We start from the raw sequence: 19,607 nt of genomic DNA, 5'->3' as shown, positions 1-19,607 counted from the left end.
TTTACAAAAATGAACTCCACACCGACTCACGGTGTGGAGGGGCAAATCTGCTTTCCCAGAGCTTCCAGCTAGCCTGAATATGACATAGTGACAAGCTGGACAAAAAGAGACATATTTGCAAAGCAATAGAGTCCAAACAAATGGACAAACAAAAACTAGCAAAAACTTATCTTTTGCTGACAAGGACAGGCCATATGAGAAATCCAAGGAGAGAACCAAATCCAACCAAGAACATTGACAGCTGGCATGAACTAAAGCCCAGAGCAGGTTTAAATAACAAACCCAGGCAAGGCGATCAGTGGAGGCAGCTGCTACAGCTACCTAAAGGAGCAGCAGTTCCACTCAAAACCACCAGAGGGAGCCCAAGGGCAGAACTCACAAAAATACCATTAGCAACCACAGGAGGGAGCTCCAGAACGGAATTCACAACAGTACCCCCCCATTGAGGAGGGGTCACCGAACCCTCACCAGACCTCCCAGTCCGATCAGGACGAGCCAAATGGAAAGCACAAACCAAATCTGCAGCATGAACATCGGAGGCAACAGCCCAAGAATTATCCTCCTGGCCATACCCCTTCCACTTGACCAGATATTGGAGCTTCCGCCTCGAAAAACGAGAATCCAAAATCTTCTCCACCACATATTCCAATTTCCCCTCAACCAACACCGGATCAGTAGGATCAACGGAGGGAACCAGAGGTACCACATATCTCCGCAACCAGGATCTATGGAACACATTATGAATGGAAAAAGAAGCTGGAAGGGCCAAACGAAAAGACACCGGATTGATAATTTCAGAAATCTTATAAGGCCCAATAAAGCGAGGCTTGAACTTAGGGGAAGAAACCTTCATAGGAACATGACGAGAAGACAACCAGACCAAATCCCCAACATGAAGCCGGGGACCAACACACCGACGACGGTTAGCAAAACGTTGAGCCTTTTCCTGAGACAACGTCAAATTGTCCACCACATGAGTCCAAATTTGCTGCAACCTGTCCACCACATAATCCACACCAGGACAGTCAGAAGGCTCAAGCTGCCCCGAAGAAAAACGAGGATGAAAACCAAAGTTACAAAAAAAAGGCGAAACCAAGGTAGCCGAACTAGCCCGATTATTAAGGGCAAACTCGGCCAACGGCAAAAAGGTCACCCAATCATCCTGATCAGCAGACACGAAGCATCTCAAATAGGTTTCCAAGGTCTGATTGGTTCGCTCCGTTTGGCCATTTGTCTGAGGATGGAATGCTGAAGAAAAAGACAAATCAATGCCCATTCTAGCACAAAAGGACCGCCAAAACCTAGAAACGAACTGGGAACCTCTGTCAGACACAATATTCTCCGGAATACCATGTAAACGAACCACATGCTGAAAAAATAATGGAACCAAATCAGAGGAGGAAGGCAACTTAGGCAACGGTACCAAATGGACCATCTTAGAAAAACGGTCACAAACCACCCAGATGACAGACATCTTCTGAGAAACAGGAAGATCAGAAATAAAATCCATGGAAATATGCGTCCAGGGCCTCCCAGGAATAGGCAAAGGCAAAAGCAACCCACTGGCACGGGAACAGCAAGGCTTAGCCCAAGCACAGGTCCCACAGGACTGCACAAACGAACGCACATCCCGCGACAAGGAAGGCCACCAAAAGGACCTGGCCACCAAATCTCTGGTACCGAAAATCCCAGGGTGACCAGCCAACACCGAACAATGAACCTCAGAAATTACCCTGCTAGTCCATCTATCAGGAACAAACAGTCTCCCCACTGGACAGCGGTCAGGTTTATCAGCCTGAAACTCCTGAAGTACCCGCCGCAAATCAGGGGAGATGGCAGAAAGAATCACCCCCTCCTGGCCAGCTGTACTGTTATGACCTGGTGGTTAAGAGGCCACACTGATATGACCTGGTGGCTAAAACGCAACATGGGACGAGCTCTGTGGAGGTAGTATCTCTACTGACCGCAGTTCCTAATCCTAACAACAACACTAGTAATAGCCGTGGGATGTTCCTGACTCTCCCTAGACACCTCGTCACAGCCTAAGAGCTAACTACCCCTAAAGTAGGAAATAGAAAGCTATCCTGCCTCAGAGAAAACCCCCAAAGGAAAGACAGCCCCCCACAAATATTGACTGTGAGTGGAGAGGGAAATGACGTACACAGAAATGAAATCAGATTTCAGCAAAGGAGGCCAGTGCTAAACTTGATAGACAGAGAGAAAAGGATACTGTGCGGTCAGTATTAAAAACTACAAAATCCACGCAGAGTTTACAAAAATGAACTCCACACCGACTCACGGTGTGGAGGGGCAAATCTGCTTTCCCAGAGCTTCCAGCTAGCCTGAATATGACATAGTGACAAGCTGGACAAAAAGAGACATATTTGCAAAGCAATAGAGTCCAAACAAATGGACAAACAAAAACTAGCAAAAACTTATCTTTTGCTGACAAGGACAGGCCATATGAGAAATCCAAGGAGAGAACCAAATCCAACCAAGAACATTGACAGCTGGCATGAACTAAAGCCCAGAGCAGGTTTAAATAACAAACCCAGGCAAGGCGATCAGTGGAGGCAGCTGCTACAGCTACCTAAAGGAGCAGCAGTTCCACTCAAAACCACCAGAGGGAGCCCAAGGGCAGAACTCACAAAAATACCATTAGCAACCACAGGAGGGAGCTCCAGAACGGAATTCACAACAGTACCCCCCCATTGAGGAGGGGTCACCGAACTCTCACCAGACCTCCCAGGCCGATCAGGACGAGCCAAATGGAAAGCACAAACCAAATCTGCAGCATGAACATCGGAGGCAACAACCCAAGAATTATCCTCCTGGCCATACCCCTTCCACTTGACCAGATATTGGAGCTTCCGCCTCGAAATACGAGAATCCAAAATCTTCTCCACCACATATTCCAATTCCCCCTCAACCAACACCGGATCAGTAGGATCAACGGAGGGAACCATAGGTACCACATATCTCCGCAACCAGGATCTATGGAACACATTATGAATGGAAAAAGAAGCTGGAAGGGCCAAACGAAAAGACACCGGATTGATAATTTCAGAAATCTTATAAGGCCCAATAAAGCGAGGCTTGAACTTAGGGGAAGAAACCTTCATAGGAACATGACGAGAAGACAACCAGACCAAATCCCCAACACGAAGCCGGGAACCAACACACCGACGACGGTTAGCAAAACGTTGAGCCTTTTCCTGAGACAACGTCAAATTGTCCACCACATGAGTCCAAATTTGCTGCAACCTGTCCACCACAGAATCCACACCAGGACAGTCAGAAGGCTCAAGCTGCCCCAAAGAAAAACGAGGATGAAAACCAAAGTTACAAAAAAAAGGCGAAACCAAGGTAGCCGAACTAGCCCGATTATTAAGGGCAAACTCGGCCAACGGCAAAAAGGTCACCCAATCATCCTGATCAGCAGACACGAAGCATCTCAAATAGGTTTCCAAGGTCTGATTGGTTCGCTCCGTTTGGCCATTTGTCTGAGGATGGAATGCTGAAGAAAAAGACAAATCAATGCCCATTCTAGCACAAAAGGACCGCCAAAACCTAGAAACGAACTGGGAACCTCTGTCAGACACAATATTCTCCGGAATACCATGTAAACGAACCACATGCTGAAAAAATAATGGAACCAAATCAGAGGAGGAAGGCAACTTAGGCAACGGTACCAAATGGACCATCTTAGAAAAACGGTCACAAACCACCCAGATGACAGACATCTTCTGAGAAACAGGAAGATCAGAAATAAAATCCATGGAAATATGCGTCCAGGGCCTCCCAGGAATAGGCAAAGGCAAAAGCAACCCACTGGCACGGGAACAGCAAGGCTTAGCCCAAGCACAGGTCCCACAGGACTGCACAAACGAACGCACATCCCGCGACAAGGAAGGCCACCAAAAGGACCTGGCCACCAAATCTCTGGTACCGAAAATCCCAGGGTGACCAGCCAACACCGAACAATGAACCTCAGAAATTACCCTGCTAGTCCATCTATCAGGAACAAACAGTCTCCCCACTGGACAGCGGTCAGGTTTATCAGCCTGAAACTCCTGAAGTACCCGCCGCAAATCAGGGGAGATGGCAGAAAGAATCACCCCCTCCTGGCCAGCTGTACTGTTATGACCTGGTGGTTAAGAGGCCACACTGATATGACCTGGTGGCTAAAACGCAACATGGGACGAGCTCTGAGGAGGTGGTATCTCTACTGACCGCAGTTCCTAATCCTAACAACAACACTAGTAATAGCCGTGGGATGTTCCTGACTCTCCCTAGACACCTCGTCACAGCCTAAGAGCTAACTACCCCTAAAGTAGGAAATAGAAAGCTATCTTGCCTCAGAGAAAACCCCCAAAGGAAAGACAGCCCCCCACAAATATTGACTGTGAGTGGAGAGGGAAATGACGTACACAGAAATGAAATCAGATTTCAGCAAAGGAGGCCAATACTAAACTTGATAGACAGAGAGAAAAGGATACTGTGCAATCAGTATTAAAAACTACAAAATCCACGCAGAGTTTACAAAAATGAACTCCACACCGACTCACGGTGTGGAGGGGCAAATCTGCTTTCCCAGAGCTTCCAGCTAGCCTGAATATGACATAGTGACAAGCTGGACAAAAAGAGACATATTTGCAAAGCAATAGAGTCTAAACAAATGGACAAACAAAAACTAGCAAAAACTTACCTTTTGCTGACAAGGACAGGCCATATGAGAAATCCAAGGAGAGAATCAAATCCAACCAAGAACATTGACAGCTGGCATGAACTAAAGCCCAGAGCAGGTTTAAATAACAAACCCAGGCAAGGCGATCAGTGGAGGCAGCTGCTACAGCTACCTAAAGGAGCAGCAGTTCCACACGAAACCACCAGAGGGAGCCCAAGGGCAGAACTCACAAAAATACCATTAGCAACCACAGGAGGGAGCTCCAGAACGGAATTCACAACAGGTGAGCTAGTAGTTGGAGTATCGTTGCTGGTGGTGTATTTCCCTTTGTCTTCTTTGCTCCTTCCTATATTTGTATTTATTTTGCCCTTTGCATTTATAGTGTATTCCTGAGTGACTGCGGCGTGGTGCTTATTTTTCCGTTATCCTTGTCTGTGCTAACTGTGGGTATTGGAGTGTGGACTCTTCACTGGGTGGTGGGTTGTGGTTTCAACCTAGGGTTGAAACAGGAGATAGGGTGAGGGTGGAGTCTCAGACATGCACACCATCAGTGTAAACTCTGGGAGAGGGTCAGTCAGGGTTTCCCTAGTCTGAGGGAAATCGCAGGGGCCCGGGTTATTAGCTCTTTCCTGCCTAGATCTCCCGTGACATTATAATCGGCCAACATTATTTTCATGGATCCCATGATTTCCTTAACCCGCCAGTTGGAGGTGCTGTCCCTACAGGTCACTGAGTTGAGGGGGGCAGTGCAGCAACAGGGACTAGCAGTGTCTAATGTGCAAGCCAGAGTTACAGGTAAAGTTGCTGAGCCTAAGTTTCCTTTGCCTGAAAAATTTGCTGGGGAACGCAGTAAATTTGTTTCTTTTCATGAAGCTTGCAAACTGTATTTCCGTATGCGCCCAATCTCCTTCAGTAATGAGGCTCAGCTTGTGGGCCTGGTGTTGTCATTATTAAGCGGGGATCCCCAAGCATGGGCATTTTCTTTGCCGTCTGATTCTGCTGCATTTGACTCTGTGGAGAGTTTTTTTTCCTATCTTGGAAACATTTACGATGAGCCTGACAAAATGGCTCTAGCAGAATCTAAGATACGCACTATTCGCCAGGGGGAGCATGTTGCAGAGGATTACTGTTCTGAATTTCGCCGCTGGGCGGTCGACACACAGTGGAATGAGTTTGCGCTGCGTAGTTACTTTATTCATGGAGTTTCTAATAGGGTTAAAAAAGCCCTCCTGATGTAGGAGACTCCTGCTTCACTAGATTCCGCTATGATTCTTGTTGTCCGCATTGATCACCGTTTGCGTCAGGGGGATCATAAGACGCCGCCTGTGGGTGAAGGTTTAGGTTCACGTGAGGTTGCTGCAGGTGAGCCCACGGAACCTATGCAAATCGCAGGGGTATCACATGTTAAGAATCGAGTCCCTGTACTCAGGAAGCAGGGAGCCTGTTTTTTCTGCGGTAAAACTGGTCATTTTATTAATATCTGTCCTCTGCTGTCAAAGAAAGACGCAACGGCGGAAAAACTTTTAAGCTCAGAGGGTGTGGAGGAGTCCAATCTGAGCTTATGTATATCCTCCTTGATGGTTTCTCAATGCATGCTCCCTGCCAAAGTTGTTGTCGCTGGCAGAGAGCTGCCAATCACTGTTTTTGTGGATAGTGGTTCTGCCACAAATCTCATTGATGAGGAGTTTGCGCGCACTGCTGGTTTTAGGATCGAAAAACGCCCTCATCCTATCCGCGTGGTCACCATCAATTCTGCTCCTCTCCCACAGGGGGAGATTACTGAGTTTGTGGCTGAGGTTAAACTCCACATTGGGGTTCTTCATTTCGAGCAGGTTATATGTAAGGTGCTCAAGAGTCTTCCAGCACAATTGGTTCTGGGTTTCCCATGGTTGTCTACACACAACCCGGTTATTGACTGGAAAACTCAGGACATAATTCAGTGGAGTGATTTCTGTCAGGAGAATTGCTTGGCCACATGTGTTTCTGCTGTGACTCCAAGCATTCCTGAGTCACTTTTGGATTTTGTGGATGTGTTCTCTGAGAAAGGCTGTTTAGAGTTGCCACCACATCACTCCTATGACTGTTCTATCAGGTTTAAACCAGGGGCCAAGTTGCCTAAAGCAAGGATGTTTAACATCTCCGGTCCGGAGAGATAAGCGCTAAAGGATTACATTGCTGAAAGTTTGAGCAAAGGGCACATCAGGCCTTCGTCCTCACCAGTGGCAGCAGGGTTCTTCGTTAAGAAGAAAGATGGTGGACTACGGTGGTGTCTGGATTTCAGGGAGTTGAACCAGATTACGGTTCGTGATCCATACCCCATGCCGTTGATACCGGATTTGTTCAACCAGGTGGCAGGTGCTAAGTGGTTTACCATGCTTGACCTCTGGGGGCGTACAACCTCATAAGAGTCCGTCAAGGTGATGAGTGGAAGACGGCTTTTAATACCCCTGAGTGTCATTTTGAAAATTTGGTGATGACATTTGGGTTGAGAAACGCACCTGCAGTGTTTCAACATTTCATTAATGATGTGTTCTCGCATGTTTTGGGGAAATTCGTTATTGTGTACCTAGATGACATCCTCATATATTCTTGTGACTGTGATACTCATTTAGATCATGTCAGGCAGGTGTTACAGCTCCTCAGAGAGAATAAGCTGTATGCAAAATTGGAGAAATGTGTATTTTCGGTACAGGAGTTACCTTTCTTGGGCTATATTGTGTCTGCTTCTGGTTTTAAAATGGACGCCGCCAAGGTGCAAGCGGTGTTGCATTGGGAACGGCCTGATAACCTGAAAGCACTTCAGCGGTTCCTTGGGTTTTCTAACTACTATAGGAAGTTTATCAAGGATTTTTCTGTCATTGCTAAACCGCTAACTGACATGACTAAAAAGGATACTAATTTCTCCGTTTGGCCTGAGGCTGCTGTGTGCGCATTTGAATCTCTTAAAAACAGGTTTGTTTCGGCTCCCATTCTGGTGCAACCAGATGTATCGAAACCTTTTGTTGTAGAAGTTGATGCGTCTGAGGTTGTGTGGGGGCGGTGTTGTCACAAGGCTCCTCCTTGAGCAGTTTGCTTCCGTGCGCCTATTTTTCCAAGAAACTGTCGCCCGCAGAACGTAACTACGATATCGGCAAAAGAGAGTTGTTGGCAATCAAATTGGCCTTTGAGGAATGGCGACACTTCTTGGAGGGGTCGGTTCATCAGGTTACTGTTATTACCGACCATAAGAATTTGCTTTATTTGGAGTCTGCCAAGCGTCTGTCTCCCAGGCAGGCTCGCTGGGCATTGTTTTTCACGCGGTTCAACTTTGTGGTCACTTACAGACAATGGTTCTAAAAACACTAAAGCGGATGCTTTGTCCAGGTGTTTCCCGGGGGGAGAGCCTCGGGAAGATCCGGTACCCATCCTCCAAAAGGGTGTTGTGGTTTCGGCTCTCACTAACGAGGTTGAGGCTGAGATTGCCGAGGCCCAGGAGGAGGTACCATCTGAGCTTCCCGTCAACAAAACGTTTGTACCGCTTCATCTCCACTTAAAGGTTTTGGCGGAGCATCATGATGCTGTCCTGGCTGGCCATCCAGGGGTTAGGGGTACCTTGGAGTTGGTGTCACGTCGGTTTTGGTGGCCCAAGATCCGACAGGACGTTGTGTCATACGTGTCAGCTTGCACCACGTGCGCTAGGACTAAGACGCCCTGCTCCCGTCCTGTTGGCACACTACTTCCTCTCGAGGTACCTAGTAAGCCATGGATGGAAATCTCCATGGATTTTATCACTGACTTGCCCTCCTCAGCTGGGAACACGGTCATCTTGGTGATTGTTGATCGGTTCTCAAAAATGTCACACTTTGTGTCTTTGCCTTCATTGCCTAACGCTAAGACTCTGGCTCAGGTATTTGTGCAGGAGGTGGTCAGACTTCATGGGGTTCCGTCTGACATCGTTTCTGATAGGGGGTCTCAGTTTGTGGCAAAATTTTGGAAAGCATTTTGTTCACGGCTGGGGATCAAGTTGTCTCATTCTTCGGCGTTTCATCCTCAGTCAAATGGTCAGACCGAGCGTATGAATCAAAATTTGGAACAGTACTTACGCTGCTTTGTTTCAGATAACCAGGAGGAGTGGTCGACGTTCCTTCCTTTGGCTGAGTTTGCCATCAATAATCACCGCCAGGAGTCTTCTGGGGAGTCTCCGTTTTTTTGTGTTTACGGGCTACATCCTCAATTTTGTACTTTGAGTCAGAGGGGCTCTTCCGGCGTTCTGGAGGAAGACCACTTAGGAGCACAATTGTCATCAGTCTGGAGGAGAGTTAAACAGCGCCTGTTGAGTGTGGGTGCTAGGTACAAACGTGTGGCTGACAGTAGGCTCAAGATACCATCCCTTAAATTGGGTCCACGGTTTATTGGTCCATTTAGGGTCACCGCCGTCATTAACCCAGTAGCGTACCGGTTGGAGCTTCCTATGGTGTATAAGATACACAACGCGTTCCACAGGTCTCTTTTAAAGAAGGTGGTGGGTTCCATGGACGCGGCGCCTATGCCACCTCCAGTCTTGGTGGATGGTAATTTGGAATTTGAAGTCTCCAAGGTGGTTGACTCTCGTGTAGTGTGCCGCACTTTACAGTACTTGGTACACTGGCGTGGTTATGGGCCTGAGGAGAGGTCCTGGGTACCAGCCTCGGACGTTCATGCGGATCGGCTGGTCAGGTTTTTTCACCGCCGCCATCCGGACAAGCTGGGTCCTATAAGCCGAGAGGGCCCTGGGGTCCCTCGTAGAAGGCGGGGTACGGTTATGTCGGACGCTGTTCAGACCAGGTCGTTCGGCAGACAGTGGTAATTCTGCTTTTGACCACTATGTGCTCATTGGCGTCGGCTAGATTTTATCTAGCTGTTCCAGGGTTAAATTACCCGCTGCTCGGATTGGAAGCTGGGCCATGCCCACTGCCTTTAAATAGTTCTCCTGAACATTGGGCATCGCCGATTATAGCTTCTGTCTTGTGCATGTTATCTCGGTCTGGAGTGGTGAGCTAGTAGTTGGAGTATCGTTGCTGGTGGTGTATTTCCCTTTGTCTTATTTGCTCCTTCCTATATTTGTATTTATTTTGCCCTTTGCATTTATAGTGTATTCCTGAGCGACTGCGGTGTGGTGCTTATTTTTCCGTTATCCTTGTCTGTGCTAACTGTGGGTATTGGAGTGTGGACTCACTGGGTGGTGGGTTGTGGTTTCAGCCTAGGGTTGAAACAAAAGATAGGGCGAGGGTGGAGGTTCAGACATGCACACCATCAGTGTAAACTCTGGGAGAGGGTCAGTCAGGGTTTCCCTAGTCTGAGGGAAATCGCAGGGGCCCGGGTTATTAGCTCTTTCCTGCCTAGGTCTCCCGTGACACAGCTGCAGCAACACAAACTAAATCTCTGGGCATGCCCAAGATATTCGGAGGTCACCCGAGCATGCTCGGAAATCTCGAGTAATGACATACTTGCTCATCACTAGATGCTAATAGAATGTTCCTCCTAAATTGAGCAAATGCACAAGAATCAAATTTCAGATGATTCGCTCAACTCTACTATCATCCATCATTTACTGCAATTCCTGATATGTTGAGAATAGATTAGAAATTGCAGACCAGCCAGGACCAGTAAGCCCCAGAATGGGACCAGCGAGGGATCAGTGTGGCTGAGTATGGATTGGACATTCACATACAGTGTAGAATTAACGTGAATCGTGTGTTTGACATGTGTACAACATACATCCGGTGCCTGTACAGCATGTGTCGTGGCCATTGACTGAGTGGGACCATTGCCACAATGACCTCTATCAGCCGCAATGACCTCTGCCAATTCCATAATTGAACATATGAGAGAAAAGTCGAAATCTTTTCTATTGTAAAAATTAACTTTATACATCTTTATGTTTGGTGACCCCTTCAAACCTCAGCAATAAGCTCCAATAAAAGCCTCACAACACCCCCGTAAATATTAATATGTCATTAATTTTAAAGCTCCACAATCCAGTGTCAGCAGAAACAAATGTGAGGGGTCAATTCTACCATGATGCAGGATAACCTCTGGGTGTTATGGGTTTGATAGATGACATCTAGGTGATTGGCAGGTTTTCGGCTTAAAAGTGACATTTTAAAGTATTTTTCCCATTTTTATTTGAAACCAATATGACAAGCACTGTGACCTTAGACTCAGTAGAAGATTAGTTTGCGATTGCCGCTTTTTTCCTGCTTGGCTGTGTAGATATAGAATGCTAGATATGCCAACCTGTGGAAGGAATTGCTGTTCCAGGTGCTAAACTGTTACAATGGAGGTGTTCATTTATACTGTCGTTATTATACCGGTATATTAGGACTGATATTGATGATCATTTTTCTTGTTCATAACAATAGTTTTATTAATCCATGAGATAAGAGATAATATTGTGCCAGGTAGAAATCCAGCCTTTGGAACTGTAACCAAACCCAAAAATGTGTCTCTGAAATGCATCATTGGATCACAGCAGTGGCCATGCGTGTCTGCAATGACTCCATTTGTTGTCTATGGAACTTCTGAAAAAAGCTGAGTGATGTACTTCAATTCAGTTCCTGAGTCCCTTTCTCATTATCAGTTTGGGTACCAGCAGCCGGACCTTCACTAGTCACATAGTTAATACCCATTCCATTGATATTGTAGAGGAAACCCTTTAAATAGGCTGTTTAGAATTATAAAATGAAATTCTAAGATAAAAATACAAATTTTGAAATTCCCACACTGGGTTTTTTTTTAAACTCATGCTTCCTGTTGTTTCAGGAAACAACACATGTACGTTAGCAACAAAGGTGGGATACCAACCCTGCGTTTTGTAGTGAAGTCGCAAAGCAAAGGTCACTGTGAAGAGAGAAGGAGCAGGATCAAGTATAAAATAAACTATTGTGATTGGTGGATTCTGTGTTATCACCTGTGTATAGAGGTGTAAACTGTCCTTGTAATCCTGCCTCTGATGATAAAGAACCTGCTAAAAACAATTCTTTAAGTAAGAGGAAGTATGAGTCTAAAAAAAAAAAACAAGTGGCTTATGAAAGAATTGCAAGATTACTAATTTATTTTATTATTATTATTATTATTAAATATTGTGATATAAATAAAAAAAATTGCCACATTAAAAACCATGTAACACAAAAACCTAAATTAAACAATATGTCAGTTTCTGATGACCGTCTTAGAAGCATAATTTGAGGCTCCTTGGTCTCAGTTATGTTTTAAGTTGTAAATGGTCTCTCATCTTCCTCCAGAACTAGAACTTAGAGCTATTGCTACTTATCTCTGTAACCTAGTGGCTGCATTTATGTAACGATTCTTCCCCTCAGTGTGTCTGGGATTCAGTGATGGACAGCTGTATCATCCTATGTTGTGCTGCGGCATGCTGAGCTGTTGGTGCCTTGATTGACAGCTTCATTGACTTATCTGAGGCTGAGAGGTGCAGAGAATTCTCCAGGTGCTCCCAGTTCTTAGTAATTGCCCTGCTATTATTAAGCTGAACTGTCTGGCTCAGATAACTGCCAGTCAAAGCATTTGCTTTCTGATGTTTTTGCCCGATTACTCTTCTGTGAGTTTTGATCTACTGCTGCCTGACCTTTGGACCGTGTTCTGAGAACCTGTTTGTTTTTGCCTCTTTTCATAGATCTGCTATTTCTCTGGTGTTCTGACCCTGGACTGTGACCTTGCTTTCACCTTCATCTTTTCTCTTAGTTCACTATTTACTCTTTTGCTATTGCCCCAGGAAAATCTGACTTCTCTGCCTCAGGGCCTGTCAGTGAGTGGTGACTAGTGTAACATTTCGACTGGCCATATCCTTTTTTTCCCCACTAATAGACCAAATTTGTACACTCTGTGATCTGGTTACAAATCATACCAAGATTGTCCAAATACTAGAATCTTCACAATCCAAGATGCAGGGTCAGTTTTCTTGTACAATGGATGCTTCCAAAGGTCTCCACTATCGATTGTTGTAATGACTCCTGTACCTTCTGATGTGCAATAGGTCTTCCCCGTACGAGTAGTGGCACTTCCTGACAAATTTTCGGGGGAGAAGAATCTGTTTAGGGTATTCAATGAGAGCTGTAGACTATTTTTTTTATCTTACAACACAGGTATTCAGGAAATGAGTCCCAGTGGGTGGGGATAATCATGTCCCTATTGCAAGAGGGTCCTCAGACATGGGCATTCTCTTTGTCCCCACTAACCTCAGAATGGTTCTCCATTAATGCCTAATTTGATGCCTTACAGCTGATCTATGAGGAACCTGACAGGATCCAAGTCACAGAGGCAAAGATCATGAACATGGTGCAGGGGTGCCGCACTATGGTGGACTATAGTTCTGAGTTGTGGCTTTGCTCCTCTGATGTTCTGTGGAATGATGCAGCTATCAAGTGCCAGTTTCACCATGGCCTTACAGATACTGTTAAGAATGCTCTGGCTCTGCATAGTCCACCCTGCTCCCTGGGGGAGGCCATGACTCAGGCAGTTTGAATCGATCACAGAATTCAGGCGAGATGTGATGAATGACTTTCAGCCATCCTGCCTGACTGTCCACTTACCAGAGACAAAGTCAATGGAGGTTGGAGCAGCCTGCTCTCGGGTCATGAAGAGGAGGAGTCAGCATTATCTCAGACTTTGCCTTTATTGTGATCGTGCTGGACATTTTCTCAAGGACTGCTCGATACGCCATGAAGCCAGAAAGCTGTTGAAAAACATCTAAGTCTGGATGATTGTCTAGAAGGTCACCCAGACTTCCAGGTACCCTTTTACTCTTCTGATCACGTACTTCTGAATTTGGAACTTTGTTTTCAGAACCTGTTTATATCTGATGTTGCTTTTATTGACTGTGTGCCGCTAATTTCATTGATTCCAGACTGGTCCTTAAATTAGGATTAGGGTTAGATAGATTGGGTAGATCCATTCAAATTATCACCATTGACAGGACAATGTTACTTCAGAACCAGCTGATAACTGACGAATTTAAACTTAGAGTGGGGACTCTCCACTTTGCATCCAACTACTGTAATGTAGTGGATAATTTACCTGGTGGGTTGGTGTTTGGATTTCCAAAGCTGCGTATTCATAATCCTGAATCCTGTTATTGATTGGGGTCAGAAGGATATTGTTAAATGGAGTTCCCACTGTCATAAATAATGTCTTAGTTCTGTGCAAATTTGCTTCTCTACTCTGGAGGGTCTGCGAATGTACCTGAAAGACTTTGAAAATTTGTTCTCTGAAAAAGAAGCAGAAATACTACCTGTGCATTATCCTTATGATTGTGCTATAAATCTTTTTCCTAATCCCAAATTGCCTAAAGCTTGCCTGTATAATTTGTCAGAACCTGAACGTGCCACCATGAAAGAATATGTTTACGGAAGGGTCATATCTGTCCTTCCTCCTCACCTGTAGCTGCAAGGTTCTTTTTTGTGAAAAAGAAAGATCGGGGTCTCAGCCCTTGCCATGATTTCCATGAACTATGCAAAATTACACCTCAGAATACTTATTCACTTCCACTCATCCCTCACTTATATAACAAGCTCACTGGGGCTAAATGGTTTTCTAAACTTGACCTAAGAGAAGATTATAATTTGATGCATATCCAGAAGGGGGGATGAGTGGAAATCAGCATTTTTAACAATCGGAGGGTCTATTTGAAAATCTTGTCATGCCTTTTGGGTTAACCAATGCACCTGCACTCTTTCAGAACTTTATGAATGATATTTTTCTGATGTTATTGATATATTTAGAAGATTTATTGTGGTATGCCTTGATGACATTTTAATTTTTTCATCTGATCTAGATTAACTATACAAGCATGTTCGGTTTGTTTTCCAGAAACTTAGGGAAAATTCTTTGTTTGCTATATTTGAAAAGTGTACTTTTTCTGTTCAAGAAATATCATTCCTGGGGTACGTTGTATCTTCTGAAGGGTATAAGATGGACACTGTGAAGGTGCAGTCTATAATTGTCTCTAATATATATAATTGCCTTGTGACCTGAAAGCATTGCACCGATTTTTAGGATTCGCCAACTACTATAGAAAATTATTTAGGGGCTTTTCGCAGATCGATAAACCTCTTAATGTAAGAGGGTGGATCTTAAGGTTTAGATGCTATTGGCTCCTTTGATAAATTCAAGGAGTGCTTCATGTCCGCTCCAGTTTTGATGGACCCGATCTCCAGAAACCACTCATCGTTGAAGTGGATGCTTGCAGAGGTTGAGGTAGTTAGGGGCTATTTTGTCTCAAGGTTTCAAAACTCTTACCAACTTATGACCTTATACATTTTTCTCTAGAAATTGTCATCTGCTGAGAGAAATTATGATGTTGGGAATTGCGAGCTACTCGCTGTCAAATTAGCTTTTAAATAATGGAGACATTTTTTGGAGGGTTCATCTGGTTACTGTGGTGACAGATCATAAAAAATTAGCTTATATTCAATGTGCTAAATATTTAACCCCTAGACAGGCCAGATGGTACTTATATTATTCTAAATTACATTTTTCAATCACTTTCAGACCGAGGTTTAAGATAGTTAGGGCTGACGTTTTGTCATGCAGCCTTGATTCCATATCTCCTCCAGAACCTCCATGCTCCATTCTTCTAGGAATTTTGATTTCTATGGTATCCTCAGAATTGGAAGCTGAAATGCACGAGTCCAGTCATTGGCCCTATTCGCTACTCCTGAATCTAAATTATTTGTGCCTGTGTATATAAGATTACTTTAATGCAGGACTTTCATGATTCAGTCTTAAAGCGAAGCTGTCACCTGGTTTGACCGATATTAGATATGGTCACCGACTTTCATGCCTGATAAACAGAATTCTATAATTCTGTATAATCTCTCACCAACCCGACCTGCAAGATAAGAAAAATAGCTTTTATTATAATCACCTGTAGGACGGTCCTGTCCAAGTGGTGTTACTGGTCTGGGTACGGCAGCTGCCTTCTTGCTTACTGTGGATGACATGATATGGCTGGGAACTGTGAAAGAGCCCAATAAAAGTGACCAATTTTTGTTTTGTTTTATTTCCGCTGCTTCCCTGAATATTCAATTTTTAGATTCTTTCACATCGTCAAGTTAGGGTGGGATTTCTGTTATGATCTGGTGGCCTAAGAGCAGCATGGGACGTACTCTGGAGAAGGTGGTAACTAGAAATAGCCGTGGAATGTACCTAGCGCTCCCTAGACATCTCGACACAGCTGGAGGACTAATTACCCCTAGAGAAAGGGAAAACTATCTTGCCTCAGAGAAAATCCCCAAAGAACAGGCAGCCCCCCACAAATATTGACTGTGAGAGGAGAGGGAAAAAACATACACAGACTGAAATGAGAATTTAGCAAAGGAGGCCACTTCTAGCTAAATAGAAAGGACAGGACAGAGTACTATGTGGTCAGTATTAAAACACTAGAAAATATCCACCACAAAAAATACAAAAACTCCACAGCTAACTAAAGACATGGAGGGTATATCTGCATCTCCAGAGATACCAGCTTGGCTAAACAAATCCTTATACAGACCAAGCTGGACAAGACAAAACATGGAAAATAACTGAACAATAAGACCACAGCATATGGGCAGCAAAATCAAGGCCAGAACTTATCTTTGTTGAAAAGAACTGCAAAGCAGAAGAGACCAGGCAGGGATGTGAATCCTCCAGGAACAATGGACAACTGGCACTGACTAAAGGGTGAAGCAAGACTAAATAGCCCTGTCCAAATTGCAAAAAGTGAAAACACCTGATAAATGCTGTGATTCAGAGACAGCAGCGCTACCACTTACAACCACCGGAGGGAGCCCAAGAGCAGAATTCACAACAGATTTCTGGTCAAGACTAAGCTAGTTATGGTCGGAAGTTCCAGACTAAAAGGTGTGTTATAACTAAGTTGTGGTGCATGTTGTAATTTTGCTGTGACTTTACATTGCGCTGGTCTAGTCAAGCATTCTAGACCTGGAATTCTCTGTGCACTCACATTGTAAGATAAAATCTAAGATGGAAACAAAATGAGCAACTACCCTGCTATGATGGGCATTGTAAGGTTGTGGTAACATCACAATGTGCGCATGACCTAATGACGTGGACTCTAGGTAAGGCCTGATCACAGCCTAGAATGAAGATGCAGTGTCCGTGCTTCGGTGGCAAGAAAATTAGCTGAGGACTGTATGTTGGAAAGTGAGCAGCAGAAGTGGCTGGAGAAAATAGAGGTGAGGTAGGTATTTTTTATTTACCGTATTATTGCCTTTTACTAGCCTTCTATGGTTCAGTGAAATGGAAGCCAGCTGGCCATTTTGCTGAATTGCATTGAGCGAATTACAAAAAAAAAAAATCTGCATACTGAAGAATATGAATTTTGGTAAAAATCAAAAAGAATTCAAATCCACGAAAATAAATGCGCCCAACTCTATGTTCTATAGTTCCCTTTGTTGTGTCTATTATTTGGTCTTTTGATGATTACATTTCACAAACTTGTCAAACATAGTCTTCACTTACAGGATTGAGCCTCTTTGTTCCCCCCAAGTGATGGCAATTTTTACCCACCTTCTGTAATTGTGGTTCTCTCATCCAGTAGAACTTGTCTCTTCCTTTTGGGGCAGATTAGAACAACTTCAGAGCAGGATGGAGCTTTTTATATGCTCAGCTGTAGCTTTATCCAGTGACGTGGGGTGGCACACCAGTTGGCTAGTGTTACTCACCTCTTATTTGTTAGCTTTCTTTCTGAGTTTCTCTTTTGCTTCTACCTGAAGCTTACTAGAAAATCTTTTTCGGCTCTAGTAAACTAAATCAGAACTCATTCTCTATACAATGCTAATTTCACATTCTCCTTGACTAAGTATTTCATGCTGCAGCTCAGTGTGATAACTCTTTATGCATTGCTTTTATCACCTCAGGCGTAACTACTGCTACTCAGTGGCACTTTATCTGGGCATGTTAGACCAAATGTATTTCTGCCGCAAAATGCAATTGATGCACACAAGACCAATGACTTCCATCACACATATGGCACTTGTTCTATCTCAGCAAACAGAGAAATTCTTCACATAGTATGACATATTGCATTACAGATAATAAATTACAACTTTTAAAATGGCATCAGGACAGTATTGGACTGTTCAACAGGTCAGCAGCATCCTGAGCTATTTACAACAGAGCAAAAAGAGAAAGAACCGAACTATAAAGTCCAATATAGAACAATAAAAACCAATGAAGATATATGTAGTACAAAAATTGTTGTTTATTATTAAAGACAAAAAAAGGATGAAGGACTTGATCCAAAACGCGCGTCGGGGCGTGTTTCTGCTCGTACCTACATGACCACACAGGTAACTACTTCCTATGTGACTATTTAGTTTCCCTCAGCATTTTTGTGGCTTCTTTAGCCCAGGGGCTGTACTACTTCAGATCTTCATTCATTAAGCACCCAGGCTGTTTTGGCGCAATTATGGACAGTTCACAGTTTATTTATCTGAGACTTACTGCAGCGCTGCATGACTCTTTCTCAGGCTATTATTTCCATTGAAACTTACCTGTCCTCTTGCGCGACTATGTAAGTTTAATTTGTCCATATGCACTTGCACTTTATTGCCACAATTTTCTCTTGATGATATTGGAATCATCTGGGTTACGTGTTTCTTACTATGAGGTATATGCCATATTTACATTTCATTTACCTTATAACTGACACATTTGTGTTTTCTTCAACTATTTGGTGCTAGTTATTTATAACAATTGCAGGATATATATGTCAGTGTTATTATCTATTATTTTCAATACAATACACCTGCCAGTGCACCTGCGTATAGATTTTACTATACCCGTCATATACTGCCCATTGCACCATTATCTCCATCTTTTTGCATGATTGGGTTATATAATTATTGTCGTCAGTTTTATATGTTTTTTCCTTTGGTCTTGTGTGTTTAATGGGTAGATATACACTTTGTGTCACCAGCACCCTGTTTCCTTCCTTTTTTTGTCTTTAATAATAAACAACAATTTTTGTACTACATATATCTTCATTAGTTTTTATTGTTCTATATTGGACCTTATAGGTCTTACCGAATGGTCTGCCATTCACTCCATAGCAAGCACATGGTCACTTATGTTGTGTACTACCACGGGATACTTACCACTCTTGGTATTTTTGTTGCTTGCAAAGTGCGTAATTCTTTCTATTTGCAACAGAGCACTGAACCAATTTTCAACCCTCTTATTTGCTAATTATAAAGCACATACTAAAGAGAACCTGTCACAAGCAAAATGCAGTCCAATCTGCAAGCACCATGTTATAGAGCAGGAAGAGCCAGTAGATTGATAAATAGTTTTGTGAGAAACCATTCAGTATAACCTGTTATTTAATCATTAAACCTTTTGTTCTTTCTGGAATTTTTTGGTCCAGTGGTTGGTGCTATCAGCAACTATCAGCTATGTCTCTATGCAAATAAAGCTGTAAATAACTGTAGGACCACCCACTGGACCAAAAATCCCCAAAAGAGCAGATGTTTAAATGATGAAAACGCAGGTTATACTGATTTTTTTCCCACAAAACTATATATCAATTTACTTAGTGTAGCTCATCTATGATATGCTATTAGGGTTGGCGGATTGCGCTAACTAAAATAAATGATAAAGCGCAATTGAAACCCGGGGTCCACCGTGCAGAGATGGAAAACTGCTGCTAGTGAATAATGACAGAAGACAGGGCGAGCCATAACCCATACACACTGGGTTAAATGCCACTCAGTGTGAACAGGAAGCTGAATTCCAAACTCTGTTACACATAGGAATGAACAGTACAAACAAGTCCTAAGTGCTTTGTCCTGTTAAACAGCACAGGACAAGAACGTGAACTGAACTTACACACACACATCTAGAGGCTCTGCAACTGAGCTGTGTCTCTCGCACACAGTAACAA

Source organism: Ranitomeya variabilis, chromosome 5 (assembly GCF_051348905.1).
Source record: "Ranitomeya variabilis isolate aRanVar5 chromosome 5, aRanVar5.hap1, whole genome shotgun sequence".
Classification (NCBI taxonomy): domain Eukaryota; kingdom Metazoa; phylum Chordata; class Amphibia; order Anura; family Dendrobatidae; genus Ranitomeya; species Ranitomeya variabilis.
The sequence above is the reverse complement of the archived record's forward strand: the minus strand, read 5'-3'. Positions refer to the sequence as shown.